The sequence below is a fragment of the Pyrus communis genome, chromosome 14 (genome assembly GCF_041283825.1).
Source record: "Pyrus communis isolate YQ-2024b chromosome 14, ASM4128382v1, whole genome shotgun sequence".
NCBI lineage: Eukaryota > Viridiplantae > Streptophyta > Magnoliopsida > Rosales > Rosaceae > Pyrus > Pyrus communis.
Window position 1 is genome coordinate 9,932,443 of NC_142578.1, and position 8,143 is coordinate 9,940,585.

General features: G+C 37.6%; 1 long non-coding RNA gene across 1 annotated transcript; it reads right to left on the reverse strand.

The window, feature by feature from the left end:
• Positions 1-2,295: 2,295 nt before the first annotated feature.
• Positions 2,296-4,875, reverse strand: LOC148691203 (uncharacterized). The gene is made up of 3 exons (XR_015956003.1): positions 4,443-4,875; positions 3,685-3,743; positions 2,296-2,404 (listed from the first exon to the last, which is right to left on the reverse strand). It is a non-coding gene; the product is annotated as an uncharacterized LOC148691203 (long non-coding RNA).
• Positions 4,876-8,143: the final 3,268 nt, after the last annotated feature.

Sequence of the window (8,143 nt, forward strand, 5' to 3'; positions counted from 1 at the left end):
TTGCTGAATTTATATAAAAGTCTAGGAGTAGTTTTCTCAAAAAGTCATCATCCTCTGGACGCAATTAGAAAATTGTAGTTGTCCAGAAAATTTGAACTCTATATCCTTAATATCCTCACAACATTAATCAAAAGCAAGGTCCATCTAGAGCGAGGATTCATTTAAAACACATCAAAGGAAGCCTCGATTTTATCTCTTCCCTACTTCCACTTTTGATCACGTCACAAAGAGAACTTCTAAATCACATCACCCGAAGAGGTTGACTACATCCCACTTCTATCTTAGTGGTCTTCACAAGTGTCTTGTTGTTGAAATTTCAACACCCATTTTAAGGAAATAACTATTGCCAATACTTCAATTTTTAGAGCAAGAAGAATATTGTTTTATACTTAAGTAAACAACCACCAATTGGAGCATCATATAAGCGTATCATTGGTTTAGCATCACGATTAATGAATTTCACATTCTTTACATATACCACATATCTCGAACTGCGCATATAAAAAGATATTTCCTAACTCCATTCATACAAAATGATTAAAATCATTCGAACCATTTCTTGGTAGATTAAAGGTAACTCTATATCGATACTCATACTTCCCAATTAAATAGAAAAGGACAGGCTGGAAGTGTGCGAGAGTAAATACACCATAGTGCACTCATAGATGCCAATTTAATTCTACTATTACTTCTGACAAAACTTAGCTTGTTCCAAAAATAAATGTAATAAAAAGTTCGAAGATCAATGAAGATTTGGACACACTTTTCCACATAAGAGTCACAATCAATATTCCAATGAAATTAGAAATTGTTAATTCTAGGTCATAAGTATGATGGTTCATCTTTAGCGGTTCTACCACCGAGAACATAAGCGTCAACATACTAAGAAAGTCTGAATCCGAATTGACTTATCACATCAATCGACAATCACCATGCATCATTAAAATCTCCCCAGAGAAGTGTCATCTAGCCTTCGAAATAAGGTAATGACTGTTGACTTTAGGTTAATGAATAAGATGGTTCGTTTCAAACGGTTCTAATCGTGAAAAGTAATAGCAATACTCCATCATGTTGCCATACCAACTTAACAATGTGGTGGTATCCGCGGTAAGATTTTTGGGATATGACGCCAAAAGTATACGTCCTCAAATTTACAATATTACTAACCAACTCTACGACACGAACTAAAAGGTCTTCACAGTTTCCTCGACACTCATAACAATCTAACAGTGAGATACCATCCCGCATTTCGATTCTAAAGTCTACCCATGGAAGTGATTGAGAGGTGGTTAGTCAAAGAGTTTTCGTTTACATAGATAAGTGATAGGGTAAAAACAACAATCATGAGTTTACCGTCCTATTGCAAAGCTTATTCCTAAGCTTCCACGATCTTAATTTATTCGGCTTAAGCGAAGTAGTTCATTGATCCTAGGAGGATTTGATGATTGCTTTTCGGATTTCTACAACTCCCAGGATATGACAACTTACATTCGCAAGCCTATTCTCACCCATTTAATAAGTACAACTATGAAAGCAAAAATCTGGAATAACGTTGATTGAAAAAAATCCCAATGCTAGAAAAAGACCTTGCCTAAGATCTACTTTCAAAAAGACTTCATCGACATTCGATCTTCCTCCTAAAGATCCAACATGAACCCAAGTATGCTTGAAGATATTAGTGCTAATAGGGACCGAACAATAATTATCCCTCAGATGATCTTCCACGAAATGTTACTAAGAAATCAAGACCAACTAAGATTTCCAATCTTTAAAGAATCAATACTAACGGCGGTAGGACAATAATAGAATTATTTGGTAATATCTCTGGCGATACATGATAATCAAAACATTTACTTAGGCCGTCAACTCGCCTCACTTTTATACCTTTCCTCCACAAGGAAAATCTTCGTTTTAATTCTAAGGACAACCGCCAAAATGATTTTATAAAATGTCGTGAAGACAACATAATTGTCCAAAACTTAAGAAAAGTTAGAATACTTTTCCATATTCGACGAGGTGGCATCATTTGAACGTCAAACACAAAAACCAAGAGTGCTCACATCACGCGTGTGATGAACACAATACTGCCCAACATATGCTCTGATACCAAACTGACACACCCCGACCCAGAAAGTCCACTTGGACCCTGAATCGAGCTGTGCTGGCCGACACCTAGAAGGTGACGAAGCCATAAAATGTGATAGTGTATAAAAAGTGAATAAATTTGAATCTAAAAGTGTCTAAGTACCAGAGTGCGCTATGAGTGGGAGCGAACCCATTTCACATGCGATGTTAGAGCATAAGTAAGGTACAGTAGTGTGGGTAAGAATCATACCCTCAGAAATATCCATTAATACTAAGATTCACCACAGATTCTTGTCGATACAAACTCAGCAGCTAAAACCTAGAGGGCACCAAACAGAAGGTGTGAGTAAGCAATAAAACCAAGCTTCCCAAAGTTACTACCTCTCTAAAAGTAATGCGCTAAATGTAAAACCCGTATCGTTTTCCATAAGACAGTACAACATATATACATATATCCAAACCATACTCAGAAATGACCAAAACCACGGTTTGCCATCAAATCCACCATACATTAATAAGTAGGCCAAATGAACTAAATCAATACAAAGTAATATATCAGTCAGAGTCATCTAAAATGACATGTACAACTTATCCGTATCTCATCAATCATGGCTAGCATATAAGTCAGAGTCACCTATAGTGACCTGTACGACTTATCCATATCTCATCAATCCTGGCTAGCATATAAGTCAATAAGTATACCTGCACACGAGTCGGAACCACCTAAAGTGGTCTGTACGACAGGACTGGGTGTAAATAAATACGCTCGAGTGCTACGATCACGTGAAGACTGGGCGAATAATCGCGGGTCACCTACGAGTCGGAACCACCTAAGGTGGTCTGTACGACAGGACTGTGCACTTACCTTGGATCCAAGGTGAGCATAAGGTGCGGGAGGTGAACATCACGTGAAGGACTGTGCCCTGGCCACGGGCGGGAGCACTAACACCGGGGTGCAGGTTTATGAGCTCTCAATGCATCTCAATATAACATGTGCAACTCATGGCAACCAGTACGACAGTATCGAAGTTGCCTAACTCATAACTGTAGTCATGCTATAACGTAATCGATTCAACTAGTACCATAAACTCACCTGAACTTACCTGGGTGTCCTGAGTTCACCTTTGCACTTGAAAGCATTCCCAATAATTATATGCAAGTAATATACATATGGATATATCATGATGCAATCTACTACTCAACCATGTCGTAGCATTTTCAATTATAAACAATATGGTGTGAAGTGTACAATCAGTAACGCCCTACTCTCAAACTACTTATTTTCAGGGATAATTATCCATGACAACCCAATTAACTCTAATTTAACTAACTAATTCACAAAACTAAAACTTGTCTTTACCAATTTCCTTCGCATTACTCAATTTCCCAAGCAAGGCTTTTGTCTCAAATATTTTATGGCTGCATCTAACGTCTCGTTAGACTGCCTACGTACCCTAAATAGGGATCAAGCCATTCGTAGTTCATATAGGTACTTCAAGAATTCACAATAATTATATGAAGGTAATATACCTAATCAATTTAAAAGTATCGATAGAACTCTCAATAATATGCACAATAAAAAGGAAAAGATCCACTCACCTGGAGTCCACGATATACTTCTCTAGCACGCGCATCGAGGCGTCCTGAATGATCGGTCCCTGTGACCAATTATCAAATCACATCTCAGAACTCTTATCCGTAGAATACGCAATTCACATAAAACACAACCTCAACGACATTCTGAAATAGTTTGATACCCATTGACCACAAGTCAACCGCCGATCAAAGATCGACGGTAGGGTTTACAACCCTGTATAACTTGACCCGGAAGATCCGCATATCAGATTTTCAATCAACAACTCCCAACGATCCACAATATGTTTCTAGAATAACATATTAAAATTTCATTACGATCCAACGGTCAGATCTCCGCCAATTGCCTAAAACAAGTGGCCGTGAACATTTATTTTACTAACTTACAAATCCAATTCAGGAAGATCCGTAAGTCAGATTCCCGATCCGTAAATTCCTATGATCTTTAAATATTACGTATTATAATGTATCCAATTTTGGTGACGATCCAACGGTCGGATCATCGATTCACATTTTTATCAAGTAACGTATCATAACGAATTTAGGTTCCAACGATCAACCTACGTCATTCAAATGACAAAACTGAATTCAAAACATTCGACATAGCCTAAAAATAGCATTGGCGGCTCACTGGCCACACGCCGCCGCACGCGCCGCCGTGGGTGGCGGTCGGCCAGCCCGACTCGCCGGAAAATCCAACTATTTCCAAAAATTCTCAAACTTCACAGAAATGAAGATCTCAGTGAGTGGAGCAACTTTCATACCTGCCACGAAGTCCAAAAGTGGACGGAAGATGGTCAATTTTGCCCACGAAGCCGGCGGGTGCCTAAAACTTCCCGACGTCGATTCGTCGTCTACGGTGGTCCAACGGGGTCAAGGTTGGTTGGGTTTTGCTCCTGGGATGATGGGCTACAAAGACCAAGTGGTGGCATCGGCCATTTCTTTGCCGATTTGCCGGAAAATCGAGAAGGGTGGCCGGAGCACCATTGATTTTCGTCAACTTTCGTGGCCTCAAACTTTCACATCCCATGGTTAATCAAGGTGGTTCTTGGGTGGGTTTTGTAGAGGGGAATGAGAGCTTCAAGATGGTGGTGGTGGCATCGAAAAACTCCACTGGAGTTGGCCGGAATCGGCCTTGGAAAATGGGCACCCGCGGTGGGTGCGGGTGGACGAAAACCCATTTCCCTTTTTTTTCTTTTTTTTTTTTTTTTTCTTTTCTCCCTCCATTTCTGATTGGGCTTCCCCCACAAAGTGGGGATTTAATTTAAATAAACATTAACCTTGAATAACCAATTTCGAACGTTCGTAACTATACTGTTATAATCCGTACTCGCAAACGGTTTTCGCCTATAAGTTCGTACCAATGAGTACTACGAGGATATGCTAAAAGAATAAGTCCCACATCTTTCAAGTCGATGGTCAACGGAAGTCAAAGTCCTTACCTCTAGGGCAATTTCGTAAATTCACGCTTTTAAAATAAAATAAAAACGTAAAATTTGGAACGGGTTGTCACAACATACATAAATTTGTGAAATAAAAAAAAATTGTGAAGTTTGTGAAAAAAATAGGGAAATTTGTAAAAGTTGTAGAAATGTGAAATTTCTAGGAAAAAGGAGAAATTTTATAAAAATTGTAGACGTATGTGAAAATTATAGGAAATATGTGAAATTTGTAGGAGATATGAAATTTGTAAAAAATGCATAAATAAATGAAATTTATGAAGTATGTGAAATATGTTTAATTTGTAGGAAATATGTGAAACTAGTAGAAATTATTGTGTTTTTTTTTCCACATATGTCATCATGGTTCATCAACAATAGTCGCCGTTCTGCCTTTACTTCAGCTTAAAGTGACCCGACAGTACAATAAACCAACATCAACCAGGCGGAGTGCGGGGATTTGTAAAGACTTAGCCTCCAACCGAATCACCTACTTATTGCAAAATTGGATCGTGGTCGATTACAACTCATTCCATTAGCAAACGAGCTAGTAAGTCAATAGCTTGTTCACTCAAGACATGGATGCCATTGCCCGCACCAAGTGCCCCTTGCTCGCTCTTCCATGGAAGAAGTTGTCCCCCAAGCACATGACGATATGATGTGATAGATTTCGGTAAGTGTGATTTTTCTTTTTGCTTTTACTTATTTAATGTATTTTTTAAACTAACACACTTGTTCTTTTTTTTTTTTTTTTTTTTTTTGGTTGTCTATTTCAGACCAACTTCTCCTTCGACATGGAGCACCAAGGTTCAAAAGGGTATATACTCTGGGTGTGGACTGAGCGATAGAAGGAGTGGAACTCTAAGCTGCACATATACTACAAGACTTGTGCATTTCCCGTTGAAGCTCCTACAGATCCACCCCTAGAGTTTGCAGAGAAGATTGGAGGATGGGCTGGAGTGGCTGTGCGGTCATTTTTAAAGTCCGGCATTTCTGTAAAGTTTTTTTTTTTTTTTTTTTTAATTTTCCATTTTTTATGTTTAATTTTTTTTTTCTTTTTAGTTTAATTAATTTGTTTAAGTTACAGTAAAAATTGTTGGGAAACAAAGCTAACGGGAAAGCAAAGTCTTACCTTTACAACTCTGATTCTCGGCACCTCATTTTTCGAGTAGAGGAACAGCGTGATAATGGTCTATTTTTCCATACGCATGCCAACTACGGCAACTAGGTGACTGCAATTTATGTAAGTATTATGTTCAAGATTTTAATTTCAAAATTCATTACACATAAAAAATTCAAAAGTATGATCGATAATCTTTATTGTTTCTTTTTTTTTTTGGTAGGCTTCTATGTTGTAGAAGAATGACGAGTACGTCACCAACCTTTCTCAGCAGCAACCGGACACACCAATGAAGGAGCTAACACTTGATCTAGAGGTCTCTCTACAGTTGCTGATGAACGAAGTCGAGCGACGAAAACGTAAAGAACTCCACAGCTTAGGAGTGGGTTGGGTTCTTGACCTCAAGAGATCTTCTTCATCCAGTTGTCATACTACAAGTAGGATGTTTTTCAAACTACAACAGTTGGAGAATGAGCTAGTGATCTTGCACAAGAGAGAAAAAGAAGCTAGAGAAGAAGCGCACCATCAAGAAGCACTAGTACAAAAACATACTTGCGTGATGGGACTTTGCGCAACGGAGACTACCATCGCGCAAAAAAGTTTAGCACAATGAAGGTGTACCTTCGTCGCACAATGTTGGGAAAAAAATAGTAAAAGTCTTGGTTTGGCACCAAAATCTTGCGCGACGCACAAACCGCGTCGCGCAAACAGCTTTTGCGTGATGTTTTGTTTCACCGTTGCGCAAAGACTATTTCCACGACGCGATATATCTGTCACGCAAATTTTTTGCACCAAACCAAGACTTCAACCCTTTTTTTCCCAATAATGTGCGACGAAGGTACACCTTTGTTGCACTTACCCTATTTTTCTTGTTTATTCAAGCGTAGTTTTTCTTTCCAATTACATTTGTTAGGGTAGACTTGAATTTTGAGATACACCAAATGACAAAGAAGCAAATTGTATTACTGTTTGGTTCCTCTGGTTTTCCTCTTCTTCCTCAGTTGATCTTCTCAAGATTTTGTAGTATCCACTAGTGTAAATATTTTAAATTGAAGATTGAATTCATTCATTGTATTCATATATGGTCAAGGAGTGTAGCTATAGAAAAATCATCAAAACTGAAGTTAGAACTACTGTTAAATCGTGATAATTTTCTTTTATCACCGTCGAAAAGTTTTGTCCCGTTACTTGATCTTTAAATGTTTCTCTTTTGTGATTTTTGGCATATGCGATCTCGACGTATATACAACTATGTTTGATGGTTGGATCATTGAAACTAGTTTTGTAGAATACATATCCCATCAAAACAATAGATTTACTAACACTTGGAGTTCATTTATACTTTGATTAAGTATAACATAAGATTTTGTGGTATTCACTAGTGTAAATATTTTAAATTGAAGATGAATTCGTTCATTGTATTCATATAGGGTCACAGAGTGTAGCTATAAAAAAATCATCAAAATCAAAATTAGAACTACCATTAAATCGTGATTTTTCGTTTATAATCGTCAAAAAGTTATTTCCCATTACTTGATCTCTAAATGTTTGTTTTTTGCAATTTTTGGCGTATGCGATCTCGAAGTATATACAAACAAGTTTGACCGTTGGATCGTTGAAACTAGTTTCGTAGAATGCATACCCCATCAAAGCAATAGATTCACTAACACTTAGAGTTTATTTATACTTTCATTAAGTATAACATAAGATTTTGTGGTATCCACTAGTGTAAACATTTTGCATTCAAGATCGAATTTGTTCATTGTATGCATATAGGGTCAAGGAGTGTAGCTGCAAAAAATCATCAAAATCAGAGTTAAAACTACCATTAAATCCTGATTTTACGTTTATAACAGACGAAAAGTTTTGTCCCGTTACTTGACCTCTGAATATATATATATATTTT